The 14,793-nt window shown below is 42.5% G+C and overlaps 1 protein-coding gene across 1 annotated transcript in view; it reads right to left on the reverse strand.

Annotated features, from left to right (window-relative positions):
- NUP35 (nucleoporin 35) overlaps positions 1–14,793 on the reverse strand; it is a 140,924-nt gene that overhangs the window by 125,951 nt on the left and 180 nt on the right. The window lies entirely within an intron of this gene.

A 14,793-nucleotide genomic window follows, 5' to 3' on the forward strand; every position in this document is an offset into this window, starting at 1 on the left:
CTATATGAATTCCACACCCCTGACTACCAAAAGGTTAATAAGTTACGTAGCACTTAATGGAACAGAAATATATTGTCAACAGAAAAAACAACATCATTTATTCAGAAGGTTTTCAAATTTATTTTCCTACCACGTAATTTGCACAAAGATTTGTAAACACCTACCAAGTTTTCATTGATGTTGAGCATTTTAACTCATTTTGAAGTTTTGCTATTATTGCTTCAGCTGCACTGATGAAACTCTGGATGAGTGACCTGGCGGATGGGTGCATGGATGTATATTGTGGGTGATGAATGGATTCCATGTAGATGGGTGAACGGATAAATAAATGGCTGAATTGGCCCAGAATATGGATGATGTATGCACGGATATATGGTTCTTGGAGCATGTACTGTGTGGCTGGGTACATGGATAGATGAATGTAGGTGGATGATGATGTGGGTGGGTGCATGGATGGATAAGTTGATATTTCTGAACAAACTTTTTTTTTTTTTTCTTTTTTTAAACACAAACTATATTGGCATCTCCTGATCTATCGACCCCCTTACCTTTCTCCCTCTTTTGGAGATTTCCTAGCAAAGGTAGTAGAACCACACTATTTGCAATATTTAAATTTTGTAGTACTTGGAGACTTTAATGTATGTAGATGTTTCTGACTGTAAGGAAGGGGAAAAACTAGTGGATATAATGGCAGGGCTTAATTTGGAGTTAAGAAAGTAGCATGGCCATGGCTAGATCTCATTTTTATTAACATTTCTTCTTTAGCTACAAAAAAGCTGCTCCCCCCTAACTTGTACAGACCAATACTTTGTTCTTTTTCCTTGGTAAGGCCTAGTGAGCATAAGGAGGCAGGTAGGGGTAGGTCAACTAAAGTATCCCACCTGTGGCATACTGTCTCTGATTCTAGTCTTACTGAAGTATGTGAGCAGATTCAAATTAAGACGACAGCGGAGTTAGATGAAGCAATTAAACTATTTTGAGACCCGTTTAAGGATTGGATAAACTGGCCCTCATCAAAAAAAAAAAAAAAAGGTATACAAAAAGAAATTCACTTTCTGCAGCCTGGTTTACCTCACCATTACAAGCTGAAAAACAACTAGAAAGTCTCTAAAGATGGGCTTAACTGGAAGATGACATGATATATAAAGAAGACCTCAAGGCTTTCTGAAAAAATATTATTAAGGTCAAGGCAGAGGATTTTGCTAAATATATCACAAAGACAAATGCAGGAAGGTCAATTTTTTGCATACTGAAGTATTTTCTCTTCACATGAGTGGATCAACAAACCTTCCCAGTACTTCAAAGCCTATGCAAAAATCTCTTCCAAATTTTTCAAGAATGGTGGATCAAATTTATGTCAATTTTTTTTTTTTTATGTGGCATATGAGAGTCCAGAGGATACTGTATCTTTTGAAAAGATCACCTTAAAGGACTCCAAAGCAATCTCTGACAAAGCAATACTGGGATTCTCCCTAGATCCGTCCCCTGCTAAGTGTTTGCCATGGATAGATCCTTCTATCAATATAGTAGCAAACTATCTATTTAATCTGTTATTAGAAGAGGGTGTTGTACCACCATTTTAGAAAAAGACCTCAGTCCTGCCTCTACTGAAAAACCTGAATGCCAACACCAGCTGCTCAAGCAAATATAGACCCACTATTGCCAGTTTTACCAGTTATAGGAAAGACGCTGGTGAATAACCAGATTACAGAGTTTATTGAAAATAATGATGTACTCTGCCCATCACAACCAGGGTTTCAACTAAGATCTGGTATTCGAGTTGCTTTACTAGCGGTCACGGAATTTATTCAGGCTAAGCTTGATGAAAGAAAGCAAATTTAATTTTGCTTGATCCATCAGCTGAGTTTCACATGGTCTTCTAGGAAAGACACATGAGGGAGGAATTGTGGGCAAAGTGTGGCCCTGGATTAAATCATTCCAGTCAAACAGAGATCAAGTGGTCTATTTACCTCCCCATATCTTGAACTCTAGGAAACTAAGCTGTGGGGTGTCACAGACTCTGCTTTCAGCCCTATACTATTCAATATTTACACTGCTCCTTTCGCTAGAGTAGTAGAACCCTGGGGTTTTAATATTGTTTTGTATAGGGACGGCATGCAATGGACGACTGCCTTCCGTCAATTTGATGAGTCGGTAGTTGCTAACTTCCGGGGCTGCCTGTCGGCCATTGCCAAATGGATGCTGTTATGCTACTGTGTTTGACCAATGACTGTGTTTCACCACTGCGCATATTAGTTGCTCAATGTTCACCAGTAGCACATTACATGCTGTATTCAGTTTAGCTGCCTATTGGTTTTAACATGGCATTAGACATTACATTTAGGGCCAGATGTAGCAAAGGGTTTTACCCATTCTGTGTCTATGGGAAAAAGTGTTCGTACATATGCCCCTTGGTATTTAGGTTAGCTGCCTATTGGCTTTAACATGGCATTAGACATTACATTTGGTATTCAGTTTAGCTGCCTATTGGCTTGAACGTGGAGTTAGGCATTGCAGTTGAGACATTGCAGATGAGTTGTGTTTTTCCACATGGTAGACCAAGCTGTGTTTTTCAAATTGAATTCACACAAACTCTAGCTGGTAAGAGAGGGTGTATTTGGTGTTTTCCTTTCTGCTCAGCCTTGGGAAGAGGAGGGGCCTAGGAGATCTGGCCAATCTCCAATGGCTTGTTTTATTTTCCCCAGTCTGAGAGGAAGGGGTAACAGTGGCCCTGGGGCAGCAGCAGAGAGATCTTTCAGGACTTCAGTCAGGAGCGGACATCAGCTGCCTGTCTCCCGTTTGGGTGGAAAGTCTCTTTCTCGCAGTTGAACCGGAGTCATCAACTTGAAGATAGGAGAAGGATGACAAGCAGCGATAGGCCCTACGGTGATGCAATTTTGACTTTTATTCTTTGCTTTGAAGTTATGCTATAATATAATCACATGTATTGCTGTGTACATTGCAATTGAGAAGTACTTTGATATATTTTGCTTTCATTGCTGCGACTACTTTTAAAAGTGTGCTTCCAACCTACCAATCTCGTCTTTCAGGAACCTCGTGGTGAAGTAATAACAACAATAAATGTCTTCTTTAAACTAAGAAGTGCATTCCAGAGAAGATTGGTCAGCTCGGGCATAAGATAAGAGAAGGAAAGCAAAACCTTTTGGCGTTAGACGACAGTCTGGAAGTCGAATTAGAGATTGGAAGTGCACTATTTAAAAGTGTAATTGTTTTTGTTGTTTAGAGAATTAAAGAAGCACGGCAGACCATGTTTGAAAATGCACGTGAAGTTAAACTGCTTTATGGTGCTGTGAGAAACATGTTTTCTTGTTTATCAGGACTTTGTGAGTCTTGTGATGAGTGCTTTGATAAAGCAAAAGTGTTTTCATATTTAGAAAATGTGCCCAATGAAAGAAATGAGGTCCCTTTTGTTCTTGACAGAAGGGTTTGGATACTTTTGTCTGCGTACAGAAAAATGCAGGAGAGATGTAGGCAGTTAGATCATGAAAATAATTTACGTGAGCAAATTAGCCAGAACACATTATTGCAAGATAATGCTGAAATCTATAAAGATGTTTTAGAAGAATCTGGCTTTTCCCTTTCCAGTAATGAGAAGGTTAAAAAAGGTGGGGGTCAGTGTGAGCAGAGCGTATCGCAGAGTAGCCGACAGTTGTTGGCAGGTGAAGTGCATTCCTTAACAGATTACACTGAGAACAAAGTTGAGAATGTTATTTTCAGACTACTTTTTCAAAGTACGATGTTTAAAATTAATTCAGACAAGGCAGCAGTACTGTCGCAAAATGTGCAGTTTCTGGGAATTCAGTGGAATCCAGAAAATAGACAGATGCTGTCACAGGTAAAACAAAAGATTTTAGAGTCTCTTACTATTTGCACTAAGCAAGAGACACCGAGTTTCATGAGATTGTTTGATTTTTGGAAACAGTATAGCCCTCATCTGAGTGAAATCTTAACACTTTGGTACAAAGTAACTAGGAAAAAACATGAGCAGCTGTGCGCTTTTGATTTGGCAAATGAAATAATTCAGACTTTAGATTTGTGCACAGTGCAAGAGGGAACAGGAGGAGGACAAGTGTGCCCCTGGAAATTTGGATTAAGCTTTTGACTTGTTATTGGGCTCTAGTGAATACTGAGCAAATTACATTAAATGATAATGTAATTCTGAAACCTGAAATATCAAGCATGCAGTGGGTGATGAGTTCACCTAAATCTCACAGTATAGGACAGGCACAGGAGGCTAGTATCATACACTGGATCTGGTACATGCAAGACAGGGCTAGAGTCACTGCAGCCCTACATGAACAGGTGCCACAAGCCCCTGTACAGGATGAGGAGAGGGTGAAGAAGGTACCACAGGCAAACGAGTCACTAGTGAAATTGAGTGCACCATTTGAATTTGTGTCCCCCGGAGGATAAAAAGCGTGCTTGTCTGACTAATAATTCATTAAAATGCATGAGTACTAAAAGACAATGGAAAGCAGTGTCATATAATTCAGTTACTGAAAAGTTGTTGTCTACCACAGGAGAAAGAAAAAGTAACCAATATGCAGAGTTGTACAATGTGTGTCAGACTTTAAAGCAAGAGCTGCTTGAGACGTGTCAGTTTTATACTGATTCTTGGTTCACTGCCAATGGTTTAGCCATTTGGTTTTCCACATGGCTTGTACATAACTGGTTCAATTCCCTTGCAGATTTGAAAGAGAACAATTCAGAGACAGAAGTGTCCACCCAGAATTCTGACTTAGTGGGGATGGCTAAGCGGGTGCACCAGAAATCTGGACATCTGGGCGAAAAAGCCACTTACAGGTGGGCAGAGATTAGAGAGATGCACATTCCCCTAGATTTGATAAAAACTGATTTTGCAATGTCCTATTTGTCAGCACGCACAACAGAGATCTGTCCCACTAACAGTCAAAGATCAGTTGGAGAGAGGAAAGTTACCAGGACAGATATGACAAATTGATCAGGTTTTAGGGGAAGTGATTGCTGCAGATTACCAAGTCGAAATCAAAGTTATTCTGATAACTAGAAGAGAATCTGATGCATTCATACAGATTGGAGACAGAATTACCCAACTTGTCAAAAGTGCAGTGAATGGAGGTTTGGTAAAGAAGGAGTCTGCCCCAGCCCTTCTGACTGTGCAAGGAAAGGGAAGCTGTGGTGCAGCAGATAAACACCTCAGTGCTAAGGTGTGGGTTGAATCCCCAAATGACCCTCCAGAACCTGCAGAAATCATAACAAAGGGCCCCAATAACATCCTGTTGATTATAAAACAAGGAAAGGAAGAAGAAGGGCACATTTTAGATGACAAATGTTATTGGCAAGAAAAGTCATACTTTTTTTCCTTTTACAGATCCTACCACGACTCGCCACTGACCATGAGTGTGCTGTGTGGGGTCGGGGGAGGGACCGCCCCCCAACCTGAACCTGATTGATTAAAGTACAAAAGCCATGGATAAATTTCGCGCAACTGGCGCCTTCAGCTCTAGTTCTACATGGGATCAATATAAAGTCTGTCAACTTGTTTGATTACATTCTTCCACTGGAACTAAGCAACCTTACCAGTTAACTGTGTTTTTTTTCGTGTGGAACCTTGACTTTCACTTACATCCCAGCAAACCTTTTAGGTGGACCGTGTACCTTTTAATGAGTAGAACTCATGCTACATCAACTTGATGTTTTAGAGACACTGTTCAATCAGTTATTATCCCAATCAGAGTATATAAGCGTCAGTCTTTTCATTGTAGATGTATCTGATGTGAAAGGTTATGAGATCAATGTTAATCCACTTCCATTGCTTTACAGTGATGGCTTTTATCATTCAAATCTGATTTGGTTATAATGTTTTTTTGTTGTTGTTTTTGTTTGAAATAAGAGGTATGTAAACAAAATTAATTGGTCATAGGGTGGAGATGCTATGCTATTAATTGTATTTGACCAATGACTGTTTCACCACTGTGCATATTAGTTGTTCAATGTTCACAAGTAGCACATTACATTTGGTATTCAGTTTAGCTGCCTATTGGCTTTAACGTTGAGTTAGGCATTGCAGCTGAAACATTGCAGATGAGTTGTGTTTTTCCACATGGTAGACCAAGCTGTGTTTTTCAAATTGAATTCACACAAACCCTAGCTGATAAGAGAGCGTATATTTGGTGTTTTCCTTTCTGCTCAGCCTTGGGAAGAGGGGCCTAGGAGATCTGGCCAATCTCCAATGGCTTGTTTTATTTTCCCCAGTCTGAGAAGAAGGGGTAACGGTGGCCCTGGGGCAGCAGCAGAGAGAGATCTTTCAGGACTTCAGTCAGGAGTGGACGTCAGCTGCCTGTCTCCAGTTTGGGCAGAAAGTCTCTTTCTTGCAGTTGAACTGGAGTCTTCAACTTGAAGATAGGAGGAGGAGGACAAGCAGTGATAAGCCCTACAGTGAAGCAATTTTGAGTTTTATTCTTTGCTTTGAAGTTATGCTATAATATAATCACATATATTTGCTGTGTACGTTGCAATTGAGAAGTATTTTGATATATTTTGCTTTCATTGCTGCGACTACTTTTAAACATTTGCTTCCAACCTACTAATCTCGTCTTTCAGGAACCTAGTGGTGAAGTAACAACAATAATAAATGTCTTCTTTAAACTAAGAAGTGCATTCCAGAGAAGTTTTGTCAGCTCGGTCATAAGATAAGAGAAGGAAAGCAAAACAGATGCGCAACAGTTCACTGAAGTTGAATTCAGATAAAATTGGAGATCTTACTTTTTGGTAATTCAGTGCCCTTAGATATGAGCAGGCTATGACCTGCGGGTGGGTTCTGCCTTATAGGGACTGATGTGGCAAAAACTTTGTGGACCAAATTCGACAAATTTCTACTGCAAGTGTGGTCAGTTACAGCCACCTAGTTCTCAAGGAATTCAGGAGTGAAAAATATCTTTACATTTCTCCCACCTCACACTTGAAACAATACTGTCCATGTTCTCCTTACAGCAAGGTTTGATTATGCAATATTTCAGAGCAACTGAGAACCTGCTAAACAAGTTGCATCTGGTACAGAATCAGGTGTGAAATTCCGATAGCCCAACGCCCAGAACATTGTTTGGGGTCACGGACAACAGTTTTTCATGTTTATTTTGTCCTTGGGACAAGTAGACCCAGCCCCCTGTAGCACAACCCCTATGTCTGCCAGTTCACAGTAGCACATTATGGAGCAGGGAAGGGAATTATTTCCAGTTGAGGTAATATTTCTGTCCACATGCTATGCTGTTCAAGCTTATATTTATGGTTCATTAATGCAAAGCCCTTATTATTAGGTCAAGTGCTCCGAATACATTTTGTAAGCTCAGACTATCAGACTGCACTACTGACAGTGCATCAATAAAAATAAAAAAAATTAAAAGAACACGTTTGCAAAGTTTAACAATATTAGGCTATGTGTAATTCTCGCAGAATGCTCTCTGGTTAGATGCAAACATTTTCAGAACTTTGAAAGAAAGACTGATGATTCTTTGCCTTCACAAAAAAACTAGGAAAAAAAAAATTTGCTAAATTACTGTGAAATTTTAGGTACCATTTCTTTGAAGCATCATTCAGTGGAATGTTTTGAAGCATATAAGTATTCCCAAACTTATTCATAATGGGACAAAAAAAAAAAAAAATAGTGAAACCATTGTCAACAAGATTATGAGAAACACAAAAATAAACAAGCACAGGCACAGCCAATAGGTCCGACGTTGGTGGTCAGTCTTTTGTTTTTTGTCAATGCGTGTCTTATTTGGACATGGCTTTTGTAAAACTTTATTGCTGTGGGAACTGCTGGGCTCTCAACATTGTAGCAAAAACTTGCAAACATCACATCACAATAAATAAATAAAAAAATAATTCTCTCAAAGAGCACATATTACCTCAGTAGTTTCTGGCACCGAACAAAATTGCTTTGTGTGCCAGAATGCTCCTTGTGAAAGAGTAGATTGCTATCACTCACAGTAAAGCCAGCAATAGATGGAACAATATGATTTTATTAAAAACAAAATGGTCTTGGTTAACGCCAGACCTAAGTAGGAGCCCAATTCTTAAAGGGAGTCACGGAAGCAAACCTGTGCTAGTGTCTTTGCATTAGCTCAGATTGACATATTTCATGAATTTAGAGCAGGAAATCATACTCCTAGAAAATATTCGTGAACTGCATTTTAGCACAAGTAAATATGCATGTGTAGATTTGTTTATGCAAAATACATTGAGCGTTTAGAAGCTCACTTTCCCTTTGACCACTTCTTCCCAAACCTGGAAGAAGTTTCACTTCTGCCCTTCTTAGGAGTAAATTTGCACCCTTTCCCAGTTTTGAAAAAGATTAGAGAAGGGGTTGTGGAATACCAATACAACATGAAAGGTAGTAGGTTTGCACAGACTCAAAAGGGCGATCCAACCCTGGAACTTTTGATTACTGCCCCAGGTTGTAGATCTGCAGAAACGTGGCAAAATAAGGAAATTGCTAGTATTCAAGCCCTACTATAGTATTAGTCGTTGCATAATCGGAGAGGCTATTATCAGAACCCTTATATAATGAGATTGCCGTCACAATCTGTAGCCACTGAACATGGCACCAAAGGGACAAGAAGAGGTTTTTTTTTCCTTTTTTTTTTCTTTAACAAAACAATTTAGGAAGGAACGTGTCCTACGGACAAGTATATATATTTTATTAAATTTCACACCCAAGAATGCAGCAGCACATCTCATTCTGAACACTAACACCTGGCAATCAGTCAGGGAAGGGCTAAAGGTACTGCGTTTGGCTTCTGATTCAAATTTAAAGCATTAACATTAACTCAGAGCGCTGTGTAAAAAAGGTAATCATTATTTACAGAAAGAGTGGCAGCCTATGAAGCTCACATGGGCCCTTCGCTCTGCCAGCCAAAGACTTAACCAGATCCTTGGAATTCAGAAAGCCAGAGGAGGGAGAAGATCATTTTCTGTCTGGGTGGTGAGATCATGAATCAGTTTTTTCAGGGAGACTTAAGACAAGTTAGCTGCTGTCTGGTTAGCTTAGCACCAGAACACTCCTTTGGAACTAGCTGTTATGCTTAATTAAGTGGTTTTTCATTCACTCATTCAAGGATGGAGGAAGCACAGAGATGAGGGAGAGTGTCCTAAGTTTATTCCCATCTAGCCACAAGGGGAGGGTGGTTAGGACTTCACAAGAAGACTTGTTTTTATATTTTTTTACAGAGTTCCATATGGCTGTTTTATATACGACTGTGATGTCACCTTGGTAACCTTTCCAACAGCCTGGAGCTGGTTTGGAGGTATGTGGTGGTGGGCAATCTTCTCGCTCCTGGTGCAGATGCTGATTTGGGGGGGGGGGGGGGAGAATCTACTGGTCAAAACTCCCCTTCACCCTACAGATAGTATGGTAGGGAGGGGTTTCACATGTGAATCTATGTCAGGAACGGAGACCAGGATTATCCAGTCATTTCTTCTCTTTACTGTCCAGTCCTTTTTCTTTCTTCACTGCTGACCCATCAGTTATGTCCCTCGCTTCCTTAACGTTTTTTCTCAGTAAGGTGTTGCCTTGTGGTATTATTGTTGTACGCACTTTAATCATTGACGTGTTTTGACTTTGCATAACTACCTTTCTCCCGAAGCGGTGCCTGGGAGGCTATGGCCCAAGCACCTCACAGGTCCTCTAGGTGGGGCACTTTCACGCCATGCTCTGGAACAGTTAGGCACGTTGTGATCCGTTTTCTAGTGCACTTCCCACATCGCAGTACAGACTTACAGCATGCGCAAGTCATGATTCAGGCCTGCAGCCCTCCCTTGGGTTTCTGGGTATCATTTTTCCTCCCTCCCAAGTCTTGCTGACACTGCACTAGCGATAAGGTTCAGACATCGCCTTATTAGGGCACCCACTAGGGGCAGATTGTTAAATACTGGAGTACATCAAGCAGGCTGTCCTAGTGTACACATTGCAGGGCGTTTTGAACATGAGTGTTCTCACCCCAATAAAAAAATAGACTCCTTTGAGGACCACACTTATTCCCCTAGCCTGGTATCAGAGGAGGGATAGCACCCTCAGCGCCACCATCCTGCAGGGGTGGTCAGACTCCTCTCACAGGCGATTGTCAAAGCACTGGCACCCCTGCAGGACAGGATGGACAAACTTATGGGCCAGATCTCGAACTCCCCGGGAATCCTGTGTGACACAGGGACAGGAACCAGTGCCTTGTATAACAATACCTCTTTGGGACCCCTAAAACATGATGTGGGGCACCTGGAGGGTTTCAACTGATTACAGAAAGCCTTCCGCAAGAGTGGACCCATGCTGAGGAATTTACCCTGCCGAGAAGATGTGTTGCCCAGAGAGCCAGGTGACAAGGTCGCCACGGAATTCAACCCAGACCTGGGTCCCCAATGGGCAGTCTGTCTGCTCGGAAACGCCAATTGTGCCCTTTCCGCAGAGAGATGTCGATCTCTCTTGATAAAGATTGTCCCTAAGCTTGGGGAACTTTCATTTTTCGAAGCAGGCCCAATAGTGCAAGGCAACCTTTTCCAGGAACCCTTCGTGAAGGAGCTTGGGAAGTTTGTTGCTACCTTCTCGGTGCTCGATAACATGCAGTCATCCATTAAGAAGATTTTCCCTGGAAAGGTTTCTATGGGGAGGGAAGAGGCAGGGGACGCTCCTGCGGCTGTGCATTCCAATCTGGCTCCTCCAGAGGGCAAGCCCACCACAACAACGGTTAGAACAATGGCAGGAAGGGAATTTTCTTCCCCAACCGAGCAGGAGGCAGGTCAAACCGAGCTGCCAGAGGAGGAGCTAATGCCCCAGGAGGTTCTAGCGTTAAGCAGTATCCTTTTTTCCCCCTCTAAGACTAGGAGGGAGACTGATCGCCCACAACTGGACCCAGATCACCTCCAACCCTTGGGTGCTGGAGACGGTCATGGGTTTCTACATAGAAATCAATGGGACTCCAATTCAAAATGTGAAGCAGCGCCCAATGCGTTTTTCTTTACAGGACTCAGAGTTGATCAGGGAAACGATCCAGGAACTTCTTTCCAAGGCAACTATATCCCAGACAAGTTTACATCCGAGGGGTTTCTTAAGCAACCTTTTACTAGTGGAAAAGAAAGACAAAAAGATTCGCCAGTGATAAACCTCAGGGAGATCAACGAGTGGCTAGTCTATCGCCACTTCAAGATGGAGAACATTTACCTCCTTCAAGACCTCCTTCTCCAGGATAATTGGCTCACCCGATTGGACCTCAAATATGCCTATTTCAGAGTTCCCATTTTCACACCTCGTTGTTTCCTCCATTTCCAATGGAAAGATCAGATATATAAATTCCAGTGCTTACCGTTTGGCCTCTCCATGGCGCTTCACGAAGCTACTGAAACCTGTTGTGGAGAAGCCAAGAACGCAAGGCATCAGACTGATCATAAATCTCGACGATATTCTGCTTAAGGATCAGTCGCTCACAAAGCTGGTGGTCCACCTGAACACGACTATTGCCTTAATGAAGGACCTCGGATTGGTCATCAACAGGTGAAAGTCGGAACTGACCCCTTCCCAATCTATGGTTTTCCTGGGGTTCCTAACAGACACCACCTCAGCCATGTTGAAGGTCTCAGAAAGCAAGATTACCAGGATCAGAAAGGAGCTTCTAAAAGCTATCAGGAGAGAAGGGATATCTCTCAGACAACTGGCGAGGATAGTTGGACTGTTGTCATCGTCGATCCAAGCTATCTTTACAGGACCTCTGCATGACAGGGCCTTGCAACAACTAAAGGCATCCCATCTGAGGAGAGGCCTCAAGTACTTGGAACTAGTGAGACTGTCCGCGGAGACCAAAACAGAGAGGCAATAGTGGATAGACCACACAGAGGTATGGAATGGGAGGACAATGGACACAAGGAGTTGATTCTGCATATCAACTGCCTGGAACTCATTGTGGGTTAATTTGCAGTCCGTTCCCCGACAGGACAGAGTTTCCCGCAGCATTCTCCTGAGGATGGACAATACGTCAGCGGTCCAGTATATCAACAGATTGGTGGGCACCCGATCCAGAACCCTGGCCAGGGACTTTTGCCCCCATTGCCTACAGAGACAGATCTCAAAACATTGTGGCGGACTGGAACTCCAGACATCTTAAGGATTCAAGCGACTGGATCTCTCAATTTTGCAAGCCCTGTCCCTTCTGAACAATAGTGACCCTGGAGTGTGGACCTCTTTACGTCCAGGTTGAACGCACAGCTTCCCAGATACCGAACACAGGAGCAGTGGATGCCTTCGTGCAGGACTGGACACAGGAACAGGACTACACATTCCCTCCTTTTCTTTTGATCCCCAGAGTGGCAGCCCAAGTTCGGAGGTAGAAAGCATCACTGGTACTTGTCACCCCGATCGGGAAATCACAAGCATGGTTCCCTATGCTCCTGGAACTATCCTGGATGGAGCGTTTGAGACTGCCATCAGCGCTAGGGAACCTACAGGATCCAGCAGGACGTCCACATCCCTTGGTGAGGCAGGGACACCTGAACCTGATGGCCTGGAGGATTTCAGGGGATGGCAAGACATCGAACTTTCAGAAGAGGCTGACAACCTCGAACACTCACGGGCGTCGGGCACCACCAAGAGATATAAACCAGCCTGGAATCAATGGACATGTTGGTGTATGGAGAGACGTGGAGCCAGCGGGGGGCCCCCCGTCATACAAAATCAATTTCCTGGAGGAACTATACAAATCAGGATTGGCTTATCACAGTTAAATACTTTAGATCAGCCATATCAGGTCACCTTCCCATCAATAATTTCCCAGTGGAGAGGAACACCCCTGGGTTTGTAAGCTACTGAAAGGCATCAGAATGTCTAGGCCCCCGGAACCCAGGTATTCAGATTTATAGGATGTTAATAGATTTCTTTGTCTCCTTTTCGGATTGGCAGAATAACCAATTCTTATCCAGGAAAAAGTTATCAGCAAAGCTGGCCATGCTGCTATGCCTCATTTCTTTTCAGGTGTCCGGCCCTGGACATCATGGCAAGTGTTTTCACACCAGAAGGGGTCCCATTTACTATATCCAGACAGAGAGACAAACAAACTAAAACAAATACCAGGTATCATACCATAGTTTTAAAGGTTATCCTAAACTTTGTGTCGTGAGGCACACGAGGAGGTAAGACCACCAGGTGAGAAACAACTTTTAATAACCATCAAGAAATCACACAAGACAGTTGCTTCGCTGACTACTGTCAGGTGGGTACAATGGATTATGGTGGAGGCTGGCATAGATGCTCGCCTTTTTGGTGCGCACTCCACCAGAGAAGCGATTGTCTCTTAAGCCATACAGGTAGATGGCAGACTGGAAGATAAGGTAGACTGGTCAACAGAATTTACTATGAAAAAAATTATATTTCAAGTGTATTCATGAAGCTGCGTCGCTGGTGGAGAGTTAGCGTTGAACATGCATAATCCTCACCTGCAGTCCTGACATAGAATGAAAAAATTCCTAGCTAATGTGGAGGAAAGTTTCAATACTATTAAGGACACTGAGAAGACGATAATCCCATCCCATGCTTCAGCAGTATACCCTTCCTGGGATTTTCTGGGATAAAATAAGGGAATGCGTTCGAGGGTGGACTTATACAGGAGTACCATATACTTACAGGTATTATTCTTTTTCACAATTACTGGATTATTTATAGCGTTTCTGAAAAGATTGTGTATTATCTTGATACCATTTGGTCTTAGTCATCGTCTCTTTTGAAAGTATTTCATTAAGATGTAAGGTTGTTGTGACATCTTAGTGCAGATCAGAATTGCTTAGAGTCATCAGATTCAATGGTGGAGGATTAATACTCTCCTTATGTTCTAGGATGCAAATCTAAAACGGACTGAGGCTGCTTGTACTTAACTTCCTACAGTGAAGAAGAGGAAAGACTGGACCCGGCAGGCATTTATATGGACAGTACTTCTATTGGTTTATGGTTACTATGACCATGCTGTTGGACTCATGGGAGTTGTAGTGCTTACTACAGTGTTGTTGTTTTTTCCCCCCCTTGAAATATGAACTTGCAGTAACAATAAAAGTGAAGAAATGACTGCATAATCCTCACCTCTGTGTCCTTAATAGAACTGAAACTTTCCTTCACGTTAACTAGGAGATTTCTTATTCTCCTTTGGTTTAGGAACTTCCTCCAAGAGTTTTTAAGTGGCAATCACGTCTTACTCCCCTCCATTGCCAGAGGTAAAGCAAGGCTCCTTTGATTCCCTGGCTGTCCTTTGGAAGTGTGTGGAGCTCACAGTAATCACGAAACAAAAACATTTAAGCACTGAAAGTCTAATGTCCAAATGTGCATGTGTATGTGTTTCTGATAGGATTTGAAACTCATGGTCTTGGTTTGAAGGCTTCCCACACAGGACCCAGAGAAGAGTATCCGGGTGCCACGGCAGTCAAGTCCAGTGTCACATTTAGAGAGGTTGGTAACCTAGCATAATATGCTCCTCGCGAGTTGTAAACCAGTTTCTAGACCTTTACAGACAGAGGTTGTCATTTCTAATATTTATCCCATGTCAGCTTCTTATCAAGGGTCACACATGAAACCTTGGTGTCAAACACAAGTGCTGTCAAACATAGAACGGGCACACATAAGCAGACTGGAAGCTGCGATCAGGGACTAAGCGGCGCTGGAAACACAATGCCGTGCGAGTTAGATTGCTACACTGGCAACGAGCTGCTGTACACAAATACTGCCTCGGTAAAAGGACACCCCAGTGATCTGTTCCCTTCCGAAAAGCAGTA

This window comes from Pleurodeles waltl, chromosome 5, assembly GCF_031143425.1.
Source record: "Pleurodeles waltl isolate 20211129_DDA chromosome 5, aPleWal1.hap1.20221129, whole genome shotgun sequence".
In the NCBI taxonomy this organism is placed as follows: Eukaryota; Metazoa; Chordata; class Amphibia; order Caudata; family Salamandridae; genus Pleurodeles; species Pleurodeles waltl.